This window comes from Lithobates pipiens, unplaced genomic scaffold (genome assembly GCF_037356315.1).
Source record: "Lithobates pipiens isolate NorthernLeopardFrog02 unplaced genomic scaffold, aLitPip1_a1.2 Scaffold_8, whole genome shotgun sequence".
NCBI classification, from domain to species: Eukaryota; Metazoa; Chordata; class Amphibia; order Anura; family Ranidae; genus Lithobates; species Lithobates pipiens.
The window spans coordinates 162,821,155-162,844,155 of record NW_027507903.1 but is presented as its reverse complement, the minus strand read 5'-3'; the positions used below and the strand labels follow the sequence as shown (position 1 = coordinate 162,844,155).

The 23,001-nt window shown below is 40.3% G+C and overlaps 1 protein-coding gene across 2 annotated transcripts in view; it reads right to left on the bottom strand.

Moving 5' to 3' along the window:
* Window positions 1-23,001, bottom strand: part of SEMA3D (semaphorin 3D) — a 286,248-nt gene that overhangs the window by 113,455 nt on the left and 149,792 nt on the right. The gene's annotated exons all lie outside the window — the stretch shown is intronic.

Genomic DNA, 23,001 nt, shown 5'->3' with positions numbered 1-23,001 from the left:
TCTTTGCTTGCTTTTATCAGGCCCTCAGGGCACTATTTTATTTACTGACACTAATGAAGGGGCACAATTCCTCCTAATTAGACAAACAATGAAGCACAATTCCTCTCACTGACACCAACAATGGGGCACCATTCCATCCACTGACACCAACAATGGGGCATAATTCCTCCCACAGACGCAGAGAAAGGGGCACAGTTGTTTCCAATGACACCAACAATGGGGCACAATTCCTCCCACTGACACCAAAGATGGAGCAATGTTTTCTCCTACTTGCACCGGGACATTTTCTACTCCCACTGACCACAATCCGGCCCCCCTAAAGTCTGAAAAATGTCCCTTTGTTTAGAAAGTTTGGCGACCCCTGCCTTAGAGCAACACATGTCAACACACAAGACATGCACAGAGGTATGAATACACTATGAAACAAAGGGCTTTCTAAACACCTAGGCTAAACACAATGTAGGTTGAATTACTTTTAGCAAAATAAAAAAAAATCATTAGTGTGTAAATGTGCAGATTTATGAAATATGTGGTTAGGTTTTTTTACGAACTTATACGACTTTTAATAGAACATATTATTTGTGTATTCTATTAAATCCTACTGATATACTATAGTCCACATTGCTTTTACCTGTATCGACAACTAAATATTTCTTGCCAATTATGCTGTCGAGTAAAACAAATTACTTTTGTCAAGAAAACTGTTAATGCTTCAGGCAAACATACATTTCCGCCCTATGAAAACTCTTCACCCTAGTTATTATTTAGTCTCATCATTTTAGACAACTTAGTGGGGTTTTAAAGTATCAATTGTCAAACTATGAAGAGAGAATGTCACAATGAATAATTGATAATGTTTGTTTTAATCCTTATAGCCACAGTTCAGTCACTGACAAGCCTTTGTTGAAAAGGAATGTTCAGAGGTACGCTGTGACACGATGATACATATGTATGTGTTCCGGGCAGATCCTAGTGCAGACAGTGATGTCTGCAGCCTCTTTCATCTCTTCACTTTGTCAAATCTACATATAGCATAACATATTGGTTTTGTATTTCACACATTTTAGGTGAAATATTTCACTTAGTGATAACGCATTTTCTATTCTTGCAACATGTTTGTCTTACAAGCACATATATTTGTTCAAGCATGTGTATCTTAAAGATAACAATAAAATAATAGGAATTTGTTTCAATCTAGAAAAGGCCGCACCTCTGCTAGCTTAAATTTGTAATTTAATGTAGATGATTAATTAAGTGGATGAATCTCTAAGGCCCCTTTCACAATGGGGCGAGAGGAGCATTGGCAGTAAAGCGCCGCACAACACGTCCCTGCAAATACGGCCGGAGAGAGCGTTGTGTCAACATCAGAAGGAAGAAGAAGAAGAAGGAAGAAGTAGAAGAAGAAGGCGGCAACAGCAACAAGACGGGGCCAACGCTAGTAAAAGAGCTGTAAGAAGATAGCAGAGGCCTGGCAAGAAGAACCGAAGAGCCGGACAAGACCCACAGAGTCAGAAGAAGACCCCCAAAGTCGGAAGAAGACCCCCGTTTAAAAGTACTTTAAAAACCTGTGTTGTGTTTTTTATTAACACCACCCCCCCAGGTGAATGGGTAGGAGTACATCATACCCCATACTCATTCACATAGGGTGGGGGGCTGGAATCTGGGGCCCCCTTCTTAAAGGGGGCTCACATATTCCGATAAGCCCCCCGCCCGCAGACCCTGACAACCAACGGCCAGGGTTGTCGGGAAGAGGCCCTTGTCCTCATTAATATGGGGACAAGGCACTTTGGGGTGGGGGGGCCCTTCCCCAAAGCACCCCCATGTTGAGGGCACGTGGTCTGGTACAGCTCGGCCAAATAGCGCCACAAATCTGACAGTAAAGCGCCGCTAAAAATATCACTGACGTTCCTCCCGCCACAGTGTGAAAAGGGGCCTAACAATGAAGTTCTCTTATTTGCTTCTATTTGATCTGGTAAATATACCATTAACATTTTTTATGTCTGTTCAGAATGTCATAAAAACATGATGCTCCTGGTGTCTTGTGTGGACTGCAGTGTTATATCAAACAATGTTTATCAAAGTATATTATGACTACAAAACACCCCCTATATTATGGTGATGCAGAGAGGGAAAAGTATTCTGCAGTTATAACACACTTTCTATCCAAGGTTTTCAACACTCCTGCTCTATAGATACAATGCAGTGAGTAAGCATTGTCACTCAACTGTGAAAAATGTAAACGAAAAAAAAAAACAACCAGCACATCCAATAACCGGTAAGCTGCAAACAAAAATATTTTTGAGTTTAAATACACTTAAAATAAAACTAAAAATTAAAGCTAAAATGCTAGCACTGCTGATAGTAACTAAATAAATAACCACATTACTTTATATTGTAGCCTGCAATGAAAAGGAAAGTTTTGAATTTGATTGTTGGGTATGATAAACATCTTTACATTCCTTTTTACTAATTTGTATGAATGAGCATCTGAGTACCTGAAAGTAGACATAAACACTGCACTCTCTCACATGTGTAGCAAATTAAACATTAAGGTATACTGCAATAAAAAAAATAACAAAACTGCAACTGTGAACATGCATAACAAGCTAATGCCGCTACTGTATAACAACTGGATTCACTTGTAAGTCAATTATGAGATCTATGCACTATGGGTATGCAACTGAGAACCAAATCTGCTAAAAAAACACAGAGTGGCTTGTTTCACAACTTTTGAATGTTTTTTTTTTTTATGTTTTGGAGAATACCTGTTAACAAATCATGTATGTGTTCTATACATAATTTGTGTTTTGTTATTATTAATTTATTACCTTTAATATTAGTTATAGCATTATTATTCACAGTGAAGACTACTTCATGTTAGAACAGCAGAAGCAGGTAAGAAGTTGCAATTTGTTAAAACCTTTGCTATGTACAAAGCTGAATTTGAGAGATTTTTTATTTTTTTTAGCCCGCAAAATTGGAGTTTGCCTAATCTTGGATTTCCTTAAACAAATAAACACTTCAGCCAAGGGGCACATTATAAATAAACATGATCAAATGACAAGCTTATCATGAAGAAAAGCCCAATTAGCTCCTCAATCATGTGTTTATTGATATATTAATTATTCTGAAAAAACACAACACTTGTAAAGTTATCCTTTAACCCTTTTACTGCTGCAGATGTAATCATTATGGAAGAGCACAATAGCTTCCAGCTAGCAAGCTCAGTAAACCTTATTCCGCGTACACACGATCGGAATTCCGGACAGAAAAAGACAGATGAGAACTCTTCATCGGAAAATGTGACCGTGTGTATGCTCCATCGGAATTTATTTGTCCGAATTTCCACCAGCCAAAAATTGATAGCATGTTCTCAATTTTCCAGACGGAATAACTTTCTATTGGAAATTCTGATCGTGTGTATGCAATTCCGACACGCCAAAAATCACGTATGCTCAGATTCTACTACGAGACGGAAGCTATTGGCTACTGGCTATTGAACGTCCTTTTTCTAGTCCCGTCGTACGTGTTGTATGTCACTCTGAGACGGAAGCTATTGGCTACTGGCTATTGAACGTCCTTTTTCTTGTCCCGTCGTATGTGTTGTATGTCACTGTGTTCTAAACAATCAGGCAAGACAGTTTGAGTGGAATTCCGTCATGATTCCGTCGAGAAAACCATCAGAGGTTTTCCCGACGAAAATTCTGATAGTGTGTACGCAGCATTACAGTAGCTGAATTCTCCTAAGCTATAAGTTTGTGGTTGCTTCAATGACCATGAACCTTTAGCAGAAGGGTCCCCAAGACTCTGCTGATTCATGAATAGTTGTGATCAGCAGCTGAAAAGCAATTATTCACAGTCATTCTTAAAAAAATGTTGGTGCACTTTTTTCTACACAGTTTGTACACTTGCTTACACATCTTTGGTATCTGTTTAAAAGCTCAATGTTTGCAGGACTTTCAAGTTACCTGTGTTCTTTTTACCCTCCCCACTAGACGCTGTGTTCTTTCCCCTAATGAAATATCTCTGGCATCTGGAAGGGACTTATTCTGTATCTTATTGACAGGAGAACATCAAAACACACTCAAATGATCAAGAAGATTAGGTAGCTTAAGATCTAATCCAATGATACTGGCTGTGTTTAAAAACTGAAATCCACCCTGATACTGAATAGCTGGGAATAATAAAGTACTAATATGAGTACTATTATACCCCAAAGATTTTTGTAGTTTGGAATAGGTGTGAAATAATCAGTGTTCAAATTTGGCTAGGCCAACGGATGTCTAAATGTGTTAAAGGATATGCCACTAAGGCTCAAACTCTCACAGCAGGCTTGGTCTACGCATGCAGATGTGTGGTTTACTTACTAAAGAAATAGAGATTGTTTATTTAGCAAAGCGAATGCTCACTTTACAAAATTAATGTTCACTGAGCTTAGTGAATAAAGTGAAGCGGTGTCCACTTCAATAAACCAATCTTATGGTAGCAGAAATTGTATTTCTTTAAATTTATCACAAATATAAATGAGTATTCAAAGTGAACATATTTGGCTTATTAACCTACATTATTTAGCAGTTTTCTCTTCACTGTTAACTTTGCGAGGGAATTTGTCCCAGAACTTAGCGAATTAAATGATTCTCTGTCAGATCCCATCATTTTATAATTTTCAAACACAATTGCAGTTTTTTTCATTATTTTCCTTACACATAATTGGGTATTCTTTGCAAAGTGAAACTTCACAACATTTTTTTTGCAAAGTGCAACTTCCCTTGTAAAGCAAACAGCCTATTTGTCTTTAGTAAATCAACCACAGTGGGTGCAAATGAAGATACTGGATACAGGAAAGTCATCACTTGGAGCAAAGTAGATTAGTGAAGACTGAAAGATAGAAAAAGGGTCTAAAATATGTAGCAAGATCATGCACCAAGCCAGAACCTCTTTATTAGGATACTAGTACAGTGCACTGAGCTGTCTTCTAAAATGAGTATTTAGAAATGTATTACAAATCTGATAATGAATGTTGTTTCTAGGTGAGAGAGATAAAAAAAAAAAAAAAAACAATTAGGAACTGGGGAAAAGAGATGCAGACTGGGGTTCTACCAGGACCAATAAGAGAGAGTCACCAGGTCTGCCAACTGGTTACATACACAAGTTCAGATAAATGCTCATATTAGCAATATACACTATATTGTCAAAAGTATTGGGACATCTGCCTTTACACAAGCTGAACTTTAATGGCACCCCAGTCTTTGTCCATAGGGTTCAATATTGTGTTGGCCCATTCTTGCATTTGTGAGGTCAGGCGGGCCTGGCTCACAGTCTCTGATCTAATTAATTTCAAAGGGGTTCTATCAGGTTGAGGTCTGGACTCGTTGCAGGTCAGTCAGGTTCCTCCACTCCAAACTCAATCATCCATGCCTTTATGGGCCTTGCTTTGTGCGATGGTGCGCAGTCATGTTGGAACAGGAAGTGGCCATTCCCAAACTTTATCAAGCGATTCCTGGTATGCCCTTTGAGTGGCAGACATGCTCTGCACAAAGTGCAGTATCCTTCCAATATGGCTACTTCAAAATTGGCTCCACATTACTCTCCAGATGAAGCTACGAGATTGGTGGAATCCTTTCGCTACAAGTGAAATCCAAATGAAACTGGGGTGGTGAGGTTCTCTCAATTTAACACCCTGGGTACTGCACTATTAACCACTTGCCAATTGCTATCGGCATAGATACGTCAGCAGAATGGCATGGTTGGGCAAAATAACATCTGCCGCGAGCTCCGTGACCGTGGCTGTGGGACCCAAGGACTCGATCGCCACGGGGATACCAGCGATCGTGTCACAGAGCTCAAGAACGGGGAGATGCCGATGTAAAAAGCATCTCCCCGTTCTGCCTAATGACAGGACACTGGTCATCTGCTCCCTGTCATTGAGAGCAGCGATCAGTGTCCATGTCACACAAGCCAATCCCCCAGACAGTTAGAAACACTCTCCTAGGACACACTTAACCTCTCCCTCCCCCCTAGTGGTTAACCCCTTCACTGCCAATGACATTTTTACAGTAATCAATGCAATTTTAAAGCATTGAATGCTGTATTAATGCCAATGGTTCCAAAAATGTGTGAAAATTGTCCGATGTGTCCGCTATAATGTCGCAGTCATAATAAAAATCGCTGATCGCCGACATTACTAGTAAAAAAAAATATTAATAAAAATGCCATAAAACCATCCCCTATTTTGTAGACACTATAACTTTTGTGCAAACCAATCAATAAACACTTATTGCGATTTTTTTAACCAAAAATATATAAAAGAATACGTATCGGCCTAAACTGAGGAAAAAAATGTTTTTTTATATATTTTTGGGGGATATTTATTATAACAAAATGTAAAAAATTATGATATTTTTTTTTTCAAAATTGTCACTTTTTTTTGTTTATAGCGCAAAAAATAAAAAGCTCTGGGGTGATCAAATACCACCAAAAGAACGCTCTATTTGTGGAAAAAAAAATGCCAATTTTGTTTGGGAACCACGTCTCACGTCGCACGACTGCACAATTGTCAGTTAAAATGATGCAGTCCTGAACCGCAAAAAGTTCTCTGGTCAGTAAGGGAGTAAAAATCCTTCCGGGGCTGAAGTGGTTAAAGGCATTTTTGTTTTTTATGTCACTTGGAACTGCCAGAGAGTAATGTGGAGCCAATTTCGAAGTAGCCATAGAGCAGAGCGTGTCTGACACTCAAAGGGCATACCAGGAATCGCTGATGATCAATGTGCAGCCATTCTTAAAGGAGAATTGCACTGTGTGCAAGGTGTGTTTTACCCCTTGTAGGGTCTAAAAAGGAAGTGAGAGTGCATTGCACTCCGTGACACAAGCACTTTATAGAGTGGTGTGGAGTCTCAGTGACCTTTTTTGCACCTTTATAGGAAGATTTTTCACATATATGTCACAAATGGACTCCAATTGAACTTTGTGCACATTATGAACGTTAGTGTTATTTATATGTTGATTACGTTTATATATTTGGTTTACCAGCAGTGCTATCACCTTTTATTACTTGTTTTTGTTTTGTTGTGGGAACACATAGGTGATAGCAGCAGCAAATTTATATCATATATATACGTTTTTTCACCATTAGGTGGCAGTGCGCAGCTATATTGTTTATTCTGTTACATCCTCAAACTGTACCTACAAAGTTGGGAGCATGTAATTGTCCAAAATGTCTTGGTATGCTGATGCCTAAAGAGTTCCCTTCACTGGAACTAAGGGACCAAGCCCAACCCCTGAAAAACCACCCCAAACCATAATCCCCTCTCTGCCAAATGAGTTGGACCAGTGCACAAAGCAAAGTCCATTAAGACATGGATGAGTGAGTTTGGGATGGAGGAACTTGACTGGCCTGCATAGAGTCCTGACCTTAACCCGATAGAATACATTGGGGATGATTCAGAGCGGACACTGCGAGTCAGGCCTTCTCGTGCATCAGTGCCTGATCCCACAAATGCGCTTCTGGAAGAATGGGCAAACATTCCCATAGACACACTCCTAAACCTTGTGGGCAGCCTTCCCAGAAGAGTTGAAGCTGTTATAGCTGCAAAGGGTGGGCCGACTCAATATTGAACCCTACGGACTAAGACTGGGATTCCATTAAAGTTCAGGTGCGTGTAAAGGCAGGTGTCCCGATACTTTTGACAATATAGTGTATATTCTAAACATGCAAGCAGATAGGACCAGGCTTTTTTCTTTGTGTTTGGTTGAGTTATTATCTTAATGCACAGTACGCCTTTGATAATATCTAAACCACAAATCTACAACCCAAAATTGTGAATATAACATAAACTAAATTAGACACTGGGCTAGCTTTAAGAATAGGCAATATAATTTAAAAATAGTGGGACTGTAGTCACAACATTGTGCTCATCACTAGAAAAATGCTGTATAATTCAGTTATAGATCAAAAGAAGACTCTTCTTTGTATTGGGAAATATACATAGTAATGTCTTCAAATGTTACTTTATAATGCAGTTAAAGCTATTTTACTTCTGGATGGCATTAAAAAAAAAAATGTGTAAAACATTGGACAAATCAGAGGAAGAACAACATGACTAAGGTCAAGCCTCAAATTCGTCTTACAAAATACTCATACACAGACTGAAAATGGTCAGTCTGACATGCAATTAAACACTGATGGTCCTTCCTATAATCAAAAACTTCTTTATGTTTAGCTTTAATCTAATTGTTGTATATTTTAAAGAAACCTAGATGCTGATTAGTGAAAGGCAAGAAAACAGAAGCACACAAACTCCAGTGACAAAAGAGGCTTTGAGCATACTTTGGATGTGGAGGTCAGACAGATACTGAATGTCACCAGATGTTAGACCACACAGGTCTGCTGTCTGGCAACTAGGAATAAACAGTACACTAAAATATCACCTCTGCCAGGTATTTTGCATTAAGACAAAAATGTTATTTCATGTAGTGTTTGTGATATGGATCCTCGTATTGAATAAGCTACAGTAAATCTAGAACAGCTGTAACGTAAATGCATTTCATTCCAGTAATTACATAGGATGCCTTAAACCTGTATTCATGAAAAAGAACATGAAATGTTTAGAGTATCGTTAAATGGCAGGCACCCTAGGATACCTAGATTGCTACCCCCCTACCTCCTTGAACCACTGCTGGATCCTTAAAAAAAAAAACAATACTTCCAAGTTTGGGGCACTCAAATACAGGCCCCCGTTTCCTATAATTTAACTCTGGGTATTTGCAGGGCAGATAAACCACGGCTGAGCACTCTTTAATGAGGGTATTTCAAGTCCTATGCAAATATCAACTTATACAAACATTAACAGATTGGGGCGTCAGGTAGCAAGACCAGTACAAACATACTAGGGTGCCTGCTAAACAGTCTTTGTCTCTAAATGTGTTTTCCTTATTATAAGTTTATTTTTAATCAATAGGCATAAAAGATACCCAAATCACGTATGCATGAGTGAAGTATGTATAATAATTGTGTTAATTAAAATCATCATCAATGGCAATTAGATATGAGTGTATCCATTATGTTCGCAAACCATACTATGAATAAGATTTAGTGTAAAATGCATTTTCAATCTGTTGCTGTTTTTTTCTACCCCGTTTCAATTCAATAAAGAAATTTGAAATGTTGGGTTGTGCAGTCATCCATTGTCTGACTTGAAAAATAGCATGTTCACAAGTTCTTTCTGGGGCATGGATGTTTAAACCCCCTGGCGGTATTCCCGAGTCTGGCTCGGGGTGGAGATTTTATGCCAAAAGCGGTAACCCTGAGCCAGACTCGGGACCGCATCGCTGAATGCAGGGAGAGTTTACTTACCTTCTCCCCTGGATCCAGCGATGTCCCCCCGCTGTACGAGCGAGCCATGCTCTGCTCGATCTATCACGGAGCCGATCTCCGTTCCCTGCGAGTGTTGCGACTCACATGGATGGAGAACGCCGCCAAATTCAAAAAGTGAAACACACACATTACATACAGTTATAATGTAATCTTACAGATTACATTGCTGTATGTAATTATTTCCCATCCCCTTTGTCCCTAGTGGTCTGCCCAGTGTCCTGCATGCAGTTTTATAATATAAAAACTGTTCTTTATGCCTGGAAACTGGAGATTGTCCATAGCAACCAAAACTGTCCCTTTACATCAAAAATGGTTTTAGACCAGCTAGAAAACAGCGATAATAAATTAGAATCACTTGCAAAATTGAGGGATAGCGATTTGTGGGGAGATCCGTCATCAAATACTGAAAAGTAATGACAGTGACAATTCTGCAACTGAGCAAATTTCAGTGTTTTTAATTTTATTACATTATTGAATCATTTTTATTATTGTTATATTATTATTTGGTATAATTATTTATAGTTATTTATTATATTATAATTTATGATTTCATTTTTCAAACTTTATCATACCTGGGATGTCTGCTAGACTCTGGTTTGGACAAATTTAAGTGAGTTATTCCTAAGAATTACAGGACTACAATATAAAACGCCAAATTTCCATGCAAAATAATTGTACCGCCTTCAGCACCTAAAATCTGAATTAATCATACTGCCAGGGAGGTTAAGAATCTGTATGCATAGTTCTGAGACAATTGGCTGCTGCTCAAATTTCCCCTATACTTACATACACATGGTAAGGATTGTTTTGGGGAAAGGGACTGCTATGGAAATTATTTGTGTTAAATGCTGCTTCATATCATAAAACGTTTTTTTTTTTTTTTTTTTTTGCTGATAAACTATGTCCTACAGCTTAATACTGTGTTCTGCACTTACTTATGACAATTTTCTTTTTTTCAGTAGTTTCTATTATGGTTTTGTGGAGAATTATTGGCAGGCTTGGTCTAACAAGATCCCAGTAGTTCCCAATAAAGCTGAAATCCGGACAAAACAAATGTTGTGAAAATACAAGAGGCATGTATATTCTTACTTGAACCTTACAGGTGGATTTACTAAAAGCAAATAGTCCCTGGACTTTGCTAGCGTAGTTGCATTAATTTTCCCCAGAGCTTAGCGAATGTGGTAATGGTTTGCCGATTTCCATCATCCAACAAATTTGCTGTTTTATTTTAATTTTCTTTGCACCTGATTGGGTATTCTTTTCAAACTGAGCTTTCACCACATTAACACATTAAGTTCTGGGGAAAATGAGTGCAACCACACTGGCAAAGTGCCCAGTCTATTGGCCTTTAGTAAATCCACCCTTTAGTATCATTTCTTCCATGTCTGTGCATATCTGTAAAATAACATAACTCCTCTATTTTGCTTTTGTGCTGGAGTTTGCTGTAATAAAGACTGTTCACTGCTCTTCTCTTCTTGTACAAGGTGACTAGTCATGTATAAGCCATCTTTTCAGCAGACAGCCTAAAGTAGATTATCCAACTGGGTCCCACCCATAGTTCTTATCTCTGTATAGGTTATGCACAGCACAGTAGTGGTGTTAGCACTATTTTTAGCAGATAATATCTGAGTTGGGAAAGGAATTTGGTGCACACAAAGTGAACTTGTTTCCTGTTCATCTATTGAAGAATATATTTCGAACAACTTGAATTGGCCCGATTTACGATTTAAGTTCCATTGCACAGCATTCCTATCTAGGATAAAACCGTTTTTAAAAAGCAGCTAGCCTTTTACTTTTAGCAGATATTCCCCCATATCAATGATCAGTGAATGTGTTAGCAATCCACTTCATACTGAAATGTAAATACAGAAAAAAAAACATCACCGGCAACCAAAATTATGCATTCAAAAGACTTCCACTTGACCTCAACCCTATAGTGATCCTTTAAAAAAAATTGCCAACTGCATTTTACTGAAAATGTAACTGAGCAGACAGTTGATAAAACTTTTTTTTTTTTTATTTATTTTTTTTTTTTTTAAATATTTTTTTATTAATGAAAGGATAAGTCATTACAATAAACATTTCACATCATTCAGCAGCATAGCTCAATCAATACAAGGTAACACTGAAGATCTATAACATAGCAATCGTCAAGTCTTGATTACAAAAGCTCGCTGAATGAAAAATAAATCTCGACCTTTCAAAGTTTTCCAATACATAGAACTGTAAACAGTGTGAACCAGATAAGGCACTTTTAATACAGAAATACTAAGGAATTCAAACAAGAAATTACTTAGTTTTATATTATTTTCCTGACGGCCATCCAAGGAGACCATTGTGAATAAAATCTGTAAGTTTTCCCTTCCAGGGAAGCAAGGATCTGCTCATATTTAAAGGTTTCATCAATTTTTTTAGTGAGTGCACTAATGGTGGGGGAAGTAGGCGATTTCCAGCTCCCAGCAATTAGGAGCCTAGCTGTTGATAAAATTTGGACTGTCAGCATTCTCAGAGGAGGGGGAAATTGATCAATGTTTATATTTAAAATCGCTAGTTCTGGGGAAGCCTGTTTAATAAACCCAGTGGTTTTAGAGATCAATGAGAATACCCCCCTCCAGAAACTCCGGAGATGGGGGCACTCCCACAGCATATGTATCAATGTCCCTATCCTCCCGCATCCTCGCCAGCAGTCCTGAGAAGTATCGTTCATGAACTTAGCTGTCACATATGGGGAATAATACCATCTAAGTAAGATTTTCTGTGATGTCTCCCAGTGAGAGATGGACCGGACAAAACGGCAACTGCTACGTATCGCTACTTTCCACTGGTCCGCTGAAAAAGACACCGCCAGATCCCTCTCCCACCTCTGAAAGGGAGACATCCTACTAAAACTGTCCTTCTCCTGTAGCATGTTATAAAACAAGGAAATCCCCCCTTTGACTGACGTTTTGTCGGACCAAAAGAGCCAAGCCCTATGTGGAATCTTAATGGAGGATCTTCTATGGCGGTACAAAAAAGATGCAACCCGTAGATGAGTGAATGAGGCCGACGGAGGTAATGAAAATTTGCGTGCTAAAGTTTCAAAAGGGATTAACCGGTCTTTCTCCCATAAATCTGAAACCTGTACGATACCTTTGCGCTCCCAGGTGGCTAGGTCTAAATCTCTTAAAACACAGTATAAAGAGGAAATGGGAGCGTGTATTTCAGTCAGATTTTGATGGTTAACAGTAGCTTGGACAAAATTATGCCATAAGTTCAGTATCAACGTAATTATGGGATGATCTGACTTAATTGGAGGTCCGGCAAAGGAGGTGGCCAACAGCGCCGCGTATAGGGTGATAGGACCCATCCAGGATTGTTCTATCGCCACCCACTGCTTCTCTATCTGGTGCGGAAACCAAAATTTCAGTTGGTCTAAAATACATGCCTTGTAGTAGTCCTGTAAATTAGGGAGACCCATACCACCCACCTCCCTTCTCTTACATAGAATAGATTTGGCACACCGCGGCCTCCTCCCTTGCCAAACAAACAAAGAAAGTTGAGTCTGCGCTGAAGCAAAGAAAGATACTGGGATCTTTATAGGTAGAGCTCTAAACAAATATAATATTTTAGGGAGAATCAGCATTTTGTATACTGCTAATCTACCCATCCAAGTGAGATAAAATTTCCCAAGTCTGTCTAGTTCTTGTTGTAGGGAGGATAGGAGTGGAATGAAGTTCGCTCTAAACAGCCCTTTGCTGGGAGATAAGATTTTTATCCCCAAATATTGAATTGGTTGGTCTGTCCATGGGTATGGAAAGTTTTTAACTAGCTTTTGTTTAATGTTTTCATGGACGTTTATCGCAAGCATATTAGATTTAGATGCATTCACCTTATAATATGAAATTTCGTTGAATTGTTCCAGGATGCCATGCACTGCTGGAAGTGAGCTGAGTGGATTGGACAGGGACAAAATAACGTCATCCGCAAATAATGTGATAGGATATGATTCCTTTAAAATAGGGATACCCGAAACGCTTGTATTTGTACGAATCGTTTCAGCTAGGGGTTCCATTAAGAGTGCAAAAATCAGGGGTGACAACGGACACCCCTGACGAGTCCCATTAGTAATGTTAAAGCTGTCGGAGAACATGCCTTCCGTGAATACCATAGCAGACGGGAAAGTATATAATGCCATGATTGCCGATTTAATGTTTCCTACTATACCAAATTTATCCAATACCCGCTCCAGGTACCCCCAATGGACCCTATCGAAGGCCTTCTCTGCATCTAAAGTCAGAAACAGAGAAGGGTCCCCCGAGGCTTCCGCTGCATGGATTAAGTTTATTATTTTCCTAGTTGCATCTGGTGCTTGGCGGCCCTGAACAAATCCTACCTGGTCGTTTTTAATTAATGATGGTAGAATTTTCGCCAATCTATTGGCTACTATTTTAGCATAAATCTTGACGTCGACATTTAACAATGAAATGGGCCTAAAATTTTGAGGGGCATCCGGTGATTTGCCTGGTTTGGGTAAAGTTATGACCGTTGCTGCTAACATTTCTGGGGGAAACGACGTAGTTGACAAAGCTTTTTCAAAGGCGTTTAATAAATATTGATCAAAAACGGGATAGAAGGTACGATAATATTCAGAGGAGAACCCGTCTGGACCTGGAGATTTATTTAATGGTAGTGTTAGAATTGTTTTTCGGAGTTCGTTAATCGTAATGGGATCATTCAGCGCCGACAGTTGTTCCTGGGCAATAGATGGGAGTGAAATGTTATTTAGAAAACTGTCAATCTTTTCCGGAGTTGGTTGTGGGACAGACTCATCATTCTTTAGATTGTATAGAGCGCTGTAATAGTCCCTAAAGGCATTGGCTATGTCTTTTGGGTTAGCTACTCTAGCTCCACTGGTCGGGTGATGAATAAAATGGATTTTCTGTTTAACGACTTTTTCCCTCGTCTGTTTTGCTAAAAGTTTACCCGCCCTGTTTCCTTGTTGATACCAGCGGGCCTTCCATTTTTTCATTGTATATGCATGGTTGGAGATCAAAAGTAGTCTAAGCTCATGTCTAAGGCTTTCTAATTGTGATTTCCAAATGTTATCTGGGGCCTGCTTATTGAGAGATTCTAATTTTTCAATTTGGGCGAGAAGGCCATCTATTTTCTGGGTTCTCTGTTTTTTAGCTGTACTGCCCATTTTGATGAGGACCCCTCTCATAAAGGCCTTGTGTGAGTTCCATAATGTAAAAGGGTCAGAAACCGACCCTACATTGCAATCAAAAAATTCTCGAATCTCGGAAGTGATTTCCTGCAGAAGATTGGGATGAGAAAATAAAGACGTGTCGTTTCTCCACCTATTAGCTCTAGTTTCGGCCTGTTTCCCTTCTATAACCATGGATATAGGAGCATGGTCTGACCATGAGATAGTATGAATGCAGGACATGCCAACCTTCTGTAAAAGAAATTTGTCTACTAAGAATAAATCAATTCTAGAGTACGAATTATGTGCACTAGAAAAGTAGGAGTAGTCGCGTTCTGTAGAATGTTGGCACCTCCACACATCAAACAATCCCGCTTTGGACATGAAGTGCGCAAGTGTGACCCTCGCCCTGGATTTGTGGAGACGAAATGAGACATCCAAAGTCTGGTTAGGGATAGTATTGAAATCACCGCAGAACAAAAGGAAACCCCTGCGCACTGCATCCACTTTCTTCTTTACTTTATGTAGGAAGGACAATTGCTTACTGTTCGGGACATAAACATTCACTATTGTATATACTGTACCATCAATCTCTCCAATTAAAATAATGTACCTGCCTGCTTTATCTATTTCGACCTGTAGACATTTAAACTGAAGAGTATCTCTAATCAATATTGCTACCCCCCTATGTTTCTTCTGAGCATTCGAGAAAAAGGATGACGGGAAACGTCTGTTACTCAGTTGCGGATGTTTAGAGTCCACAAAATGGGTTTCCTGCAGACACAAAATGTCACTATTGATTTTAAACGCTTCTTTCCAAAGCATGCTCCTCTTGTGAGGGCTATTTAAGCCTCGTACGTTAAATGATGTTATCTTGAAACCCATGTTGTGGCTCTCTCAAAGTTAACCTCTTGGATGAAAGCACTTAGACAGTATGGAGTAGTTTATCACCAGCAAGTCCCAGTATATATTCAGGTAAAGCCCAAAAGGAGCACAAAACCACCCAGGAAAATAGGTATATTGCTGAGTCCAAAAGTTAGTGTGAAAAAGGATGAAAAACCAAGGATCGCTGACTAATCTGCGACCAAAACAAATGTTCCAACAGAAACCTGCCCCCTCCCTATGGGAGAGATCATAGTCCGTATTAAACCCCAAGTAGCGTGCCAGAAACTGTAGTACCGTATGACTAGATTGTACCAAATACACCTTATCAAAAATTTTTAAGAACAAAAACAAATTTAAAAAAAAAGATTCACGCGAATCAGTGGGAAAAATAACCCTTAACTGCTAGAGGGTATAAAGAGCTTAACCATAGTCCGCCACACACCGGAGCCTAATGAATGATAATTGGAAGTAACCCTGAGCTATCAGTCCGAAATTTGCCTCGGCCAGGCTGGAGATCCTGTTCGGGATGAAGGAGATCCGGAGCGAGAGCCATCATCAAAATCCAAGATCCGCCATTCGCGAAGAAGTCGAAGCCCGTCTTCCACCGATTTAATAGCAATTGTCGCACCGTCCTTTGAGACCAGAAGTTTCGCTGGGTAGGCCCATTTATATGGGATGCGGTGATTTCTTAATGGCTTTGTAATGGTTGCCATACCTCTGCGCCTCTGCATCGTGAAGGCTGAGAAATCAGGGAAAAAGGATAGGCCTTGAGCAGATGGAGGAATGTCATCAGGATTGCGGACACACATAAGAAACTTCTCTTTCGTTTGAAAAAAGTGGATCCTTACAATCGTGTCTCTCGGTAGATGGTCCGGAATATGTTTGGGCTTAGGGAGCCTATGGATCCTGTCTATCGAGAGATCCGCCACTGACGCTTCTGGTAAAGCTTCCTGTAGGATTTTTTGGAAGTAGACAAGGAGGTCCGGATTCTTGACCGTTTCTGGGATGCCTCTAATTTTTATATTGTTCCTCCTCGAGCGGTCCTCGAGGTCGGCCATTTTTCCCTTCAGGGCTAAAATTTCATCTTCCCTCTCATTATGAGCGTCAATTACTTTGTTAATAGTCCCCGCAAATTCACCCATCTTCCTTTCCACATGTGACACCCTTGTATCTACCGCCTTCACTTCTTCCTTAAAGTGTTTAGTAAGTGATAGAATATCTGCATGCAGCGTACTTCTGAGAGATACCAACATATCTTTAAGTGTGGTGTCAATTACTGGCAAATTATTAGTGGGGAATTCAAGGATGGAGTCTTGCAGTTCCCTCGTGTCATCAAGGGGAGCATTACACATGCCTTCCTCCTCCTCTCTCTGAACATGGGGCTGCTTGGCTTTAATGGGGCTAGATGTGGAGGAAGCTGTAGGGGAAATCTGATTACCTCTCCCCGAAGTGTCCCTCCGGCGTGTAGGCATGTCTGGCATCTGTAGATCCCCATCAGCATGTTTACTGCTCTCCCCGCTCTCCGACCGTCCGGCGCCATCTTGGGCCTGTACTCCGCGGGGCTGACGGTAAAAATCCGTAATGCGGCTAAGTCGTTTAGCCTCCTTTCTCCGTTTCGACATGGTCCGCACCTCTGCCCGACCACAGGGGGATAAAAACCGCCGTTAAAATCCGCTCAGGGATGTCGTAGATTGCTCCGGTGTATTGGCTGTGGACGGAGCTCTTTCACACTGCGGCCATACTCCTCGGCTGCCGGCCACGCCCCCCCTTTTTTTTTTTTTAAAGTGTAACTGCAGATCATCTGCCTATTTATTTTTAAACACCTGCAAAGCTGATGTTTTAATACTAGTGATGTCATTCACACCAATGCCATTTGCTCTAGAGTTAAGCTTACTGAATAATCCCAGACTCGGTTAATTAACAGAAAATAAAAACAAGCTGGTACATGAGTTACACCTGGACAAATATAACCCAAGTGGATAGGGTCACATTAACATTGCTAATTCTCGTTAGATTATAATGTTCTACAGGAGAACAAATTAAATAGAATTAGTCTTAAATCAATAAAACACTACGCAATACATTCAACTTATTTATCTCTGTTGTTTGATGTACGTGGTAGTGCATTTAGAATGGGGATCATTAAAGTATATGAACTATCACATGCACAGGAAAATTCAAAAACTCTCTCTAAATGTCATGTCTATATAAAATACAAACATTTGCCAAACCTTCAGACCCTGTGGTGGTAGAACATTCAAAGACTGGCTAAAATTCCAAAACATCTAGTACCTGGAATCCCTAGTTCTTTAATTATGTTACATGTGAATAATCCATCAAGTAAGAAAAGTACTTAGAAATGGCTTTTGAGCAGAAATAAGAATTTTACCAGAAGTTCTGTGCAATGAGAAATGCAAAAACCTTGTACAGGAAACAACACTCAGCAAACACTCAAAAATGAAATATAATTTTTGGTGGAGATGACATTTAAGACTATTAGTTATGTACCAAATCAAATACAGCAGAACTACAGAACTAACACAAAAAAGGTCACTGACTAAATATATAGAAAATTCGATTTTATTAAGATAATTGTTCTGTAAAGCATCCAAAAATCCCATGTTTATATTTGCATTGTTGATGGAACCCAAAATCATCCATAGAGTTTTTTTAAGCAAGCGCTGACCAATACAATAAATCAGTTGCAAACCTGACCATAAAATTAGATATTTGCTATATTGAAAACTTCCATACTGAAAACCTGGAGACCATTCCCCACTAACCAGATTTTTATATTCTTGGCTTTTCAGTCTACTTCACTTGGCAGGAGAAGATGCATCATTTTTTGCTCCTTCATTTCATATTTTAAATAAAAGGTTTAAGAAAGTGCTTATTGCAGGTTATGAAAAATTAGAAATACGATACTAAGGACATGCATTGCTATTTGTCTAATCATACTGATTTCAATATCTTTAAAAATGTGCTTAAGTGTTTTCAGCTGAGCTGCAATTTTGACCCTAGTACTTGTAATTTAGAAGTGTTTGGTGGCTTGTCAAGTTGTTACTATAGTTGCAGAAAATAACTCCCCTTCTATGTATGAGGGCTCCCTACAGATGTACAGAAGGATCTGAAGCAAATACTTGCTAATTGCAGTGTGGTTAGTGTGAGGACAGTACAGAAAAGGATGAGATGTGTAATACTGCCACCAGTTGAGTTGTAAACTACTTTAGCTGAGCACTGATGTTGGTCTGAAACTCCAATGAAAACCAGGCAGAGTGCAAACTGGATCAAAGGATGTTAACACTTTTTCTACAATGCTCTTGTGTACAAATTGGGACAAACTATAACACTGCCAGAAGTGCTTGAGCAATTTAGTGATAGTGTTTTATTAGAAGAAGATTTAAACCATATGTAAAAATGACTGTTGTAAGTACCCCTGGCAGTGTTATTGTTTGTCTCAACCCCTATCACTGTCACTTTTGCAGGACAGCTTGGACTGCATGTGAATGCGGAGAGATATAAAGATAAAAATAAAGGCATATAAAATCAAAAAGGGAATCTGTACACCACATGCTAAAATGATGTGTCTTGACTATAATACAATATTTTTAAAATAGTGGTCCTTTGTCTATCCTTTTTTGTCTTTTCAGATTGCTTTAACCACATGACAACTGAGCACTTAAACCCCCTTCCTAACCAGACCAATTTTCAGCTTTGTTTCTGTTAAAATTTATTGCAGAGTATTGGCAAGTATTGGCAGAGTATTGACAGAGTATTGGCAAGTATTGGCAGAGTATTGGTAGCGTATTGCAGAGTATTGCAGAGTATTTCAGAGTATTGCAGTGTTGCAGAGTATTGACAGAGTATTGCAGAGTATTGCACAGTGTTACAGAGTACTGGCAGAGTATTGCGTAGTGTGGCAGAGTATTGCACAGTATGGGCAGAGTACTGTCACAGAGCAGCACTGTGGGCACTACACATCCAGCCCACAACGCTGCTGCAATCTCTTCCTCTCTCCCCTCACACTGTACCAATCGGTACACAGAGGGGAGGGAGGAACCGGCATCATGCCATGATGCTGGTTTGTTTACAAGTGATCACTCCATCATTTGACAGAGCGATCACGTGGTAAACGGCCGCTACAAGCAGCCATTTACCACGATCCGTGATGCGCCAGGTATTCTGGACCCGGTGGTCACGGATGTGTGTGGGGGCATGCCCCAGGGGGAGCGCAAGAGCAAGATTCTGGGAGGATGTCCACGGACGCCCTCCCAGAAAAACACGACCGCGCTGTAGCCGTCTTTCGGCTATGGCCCGGTCGGCAAGTGGTTAAAGTAAACACAAGATCTGTCTCATTTTCAGTAAAATGTTTCTGTATAAGTCACTCCTAGACAAGACAAGTCACTCATCTTACCCAACACTGACATTTACCTAAAAGAACAAACTCTTCATATCTAATCTGAGGTGTCACGGTCTCTATCTGCATTTCTTGTCATCCTTTTGACTGTTTTTTTTCCACTCTGCTGGTGACTTTCATTCTCTATTGCATTCAACCAGTTCCACTCTGCTGCTCAGTCACTACATGGCCTATTTGCTGGCTTATTTTAGCTGAAATGTACCATAATACCAGGGATAGATGGCAGGGATCCCTGCCATTAGCATTTCTAGCTATCGTTCTCTGTGTGTGTGGCTCAGGGTATGTGCCTTTTGTAGGCCAATGCTTAAGTCTAGGCAGATGTTTTGTTCACTAAATAAGCAATGAAATTATCATAAAATGGCAGGCTACCAGAGTACAGTGCAGGCGGTGTACACAGTATCTAATACAGTATCTAATACAGTGTGTATAGTTTCTACTACACTTCTGGTGGTGTACATAGTACACAATACAGTGCAGCCATAGTACAGTTTCTACTACTTTTCTGGTGGTGTACACAGTATCTAATACAGTGTGTACAGTTTCTACTACACTATTGGTGGTATACACAGTACACAATACAGTGCAGCCATAGTACAGTTTCTACTAATTTTCTGGTAGTTTTGTACACAGTATCTAATACAGTGTGTACAGTTTCTACTACACTTCTGGTGGTGAACACAGTACACAATACAGTGCAGCCATAGTACAGTTTCTACTACTTTTCTGGTGGTGTACATACTATCTAATACAGTGTGTACAGTGTCTACTACACTTCTGGTGGTGTACACAGTATAAAATACAGTGTATCCATAGTACAGTTGCTAATATAGTGCATGCAGTGTACACAGTATCTAATACAGTATATACAGTGTCTACTACACTTCTGGTGATGTACAGAGTATACAATTCAGTGCATCTGAAGTACAGTTGCTAATACAGTGCAGGCGGTGTACATAGTATCTAATACAGTGTGTACAGTTTCTACTACATTTCTGGTGATGTACAGATTATACAATTCCGTGCATCTGAAGTACAGTTGTTAATACAGTGCAGGCAGTGTACACAGTATCTAATACAGTGTGTACAGTTTCTACTACACTTCTGGTGGTGTACACAGTATCTAACACAGTTTAGTGTGGTGTTGCATAACAAAATATATATCATGTCCAGAAGGCCACCAAGGAGAGGCAGACACTCACTAAAAGAGAGCAAGCAGCCTCTGTGTCTACAGTCAACAGTGCTGGTCATTGACATGGTGCATCTTCTGCAGGTGGCCGTGGGGCACGCTTGTCCTTTTTTTCTGCTGCTGGCCATGTTATTGAGCCAGAACATGCAGAAGAGTTGGTAGAGTGGATAACAAAGCCGTCCTCATCCTCCTCATCCTCTGTCACCGAGTCGTTTTCCTTCCAATGCAGCTGCCAATGCGGCCTATTGCACCGGCTCCTTGTTTACAGTAACTCCTTCCATAGCCCCACCATCATGCTTGGAGGAGTCCCCAGAACTATTCGACCACAGTGTTGAGTACATGCTCCTGGAGGATGCACAGTGATTTGAAGGCTCCGATGTTGGTTCTCAGGTTGAGGAAGGTAGTAACGTGAGCCTAGAGAGAGGGGGTGCCCAAGATGATGAGGTCACTGACTCTACTTGGGTGCCTGTGAGAAGAGAGGAGGAGGAGGCACAACTACAATGAGGCAGGATGTCCTCTAGGGCAGTGGTCATCAACCCTGTCCTCAGGGCCCACTAACAGGCTAGGTTTTATGTATTACCTTAGGGAGATGCAGACTAGAATACTGCAATCACTGAGCAGCATATGATATCACCTGTGATGTATTTGAGTTATCTTGCAAACCTGGCCTGTTAGTGGGCCCTGAGGACAGGGTTGATGACCACTGCTCTAGGGGGCAGTTTAAGGGCAGTCACCCTATTGCATAACACCGCAGAGCTCCGCAGGTGCAGGGCGCTGCTGACTCCCTGCTGACTTTTAAAAGTTCCTTGGTGTGGGCCTTTCTCGAAACATGTGCAGCAGATCACATCAGTGCTGTTTGCAACCTATGTCTGAAGCAGATCAAGCGTAGCCAGAACAGCAGCCGCTTGGGCACCACATGTTTGACCAGACATATGATGACCTGCCATGCAGTCCATTGGCAACAGCACTTTAAAGACCCACATTAAAGAACATGCCAGACTTCTCCTTGATCCTCATCTGGGATCTCCAACCCCACTATACCTCCAGGCCTCTCAAAAATCTGCACTGAGGGGGATGAAGGTATAGCAATAGGTGTCCCAAGTACTTGCAGTCAATCTGCTAGAAAAACACCACCATCTGATTTTAGCAGGCAAATTTACCTACTCCGGTTACTGAACCGTAAAAAAGAGAAAATTGAGTACTGTCTGTAATACTTTTTTTATCATGGACGAGATTACAGGGTGTGTACCCTTCTTCAAGGTCCAAGCAGTACTGATTCACAAAAGTTTTAGCAGAAGGTAAAATGTTAAAACAAAATTTTTTTTTAAATAAATCTCTAAGGGAAAGGAAAAAAACAAACAAACACATACAAATCAATAGTATGGCAATCGTAATAAAGCTATCATTAAGTGAGATAAGACAGATGGAAAGCTATAGACTGGAGGGGAGGGATCACAGTCACAGAGGAGGTCATAAACCTGTAGTATCGTGAGTGAGGAAACCAATATATAAATTTAGGCCATTGTTTTTTGTGTCAAAAAGAAGTATAATTCTTAGCTCAAACTGTCTTCCTTATGTTCCTTGATGGTATGTCTGTGCAAAATCCTCCTCACTTGTAACTTTTATTCCAGGGAATTGGACAGGGCGGTCAGCAGTAAGGTGTATATTACCTCTGACCCATGGTCCAGCAGACATGAGCAGGGATGTTACCTTTCCTTTACAGTGCCCTGGGTAACTCTGCTGGCAGCTGGGAAGGGTTCATGGTTCAGTATTGTTGGAGCTTCTTCTGCTACCATGCTAGTGGTGATTTTGCCAGAGCTATCTGCTCCACTCCCTCCTATTCGTATCCTTCTATGGCCTCTTCTGCAGATTTGTCTTCTGAATCAGTGGTGCTCCATAAGTGTTCAAGGGGCTACGCAAGCAGTCAGGCAAAAAGATGCCATGCGGTGCTTGCGTTG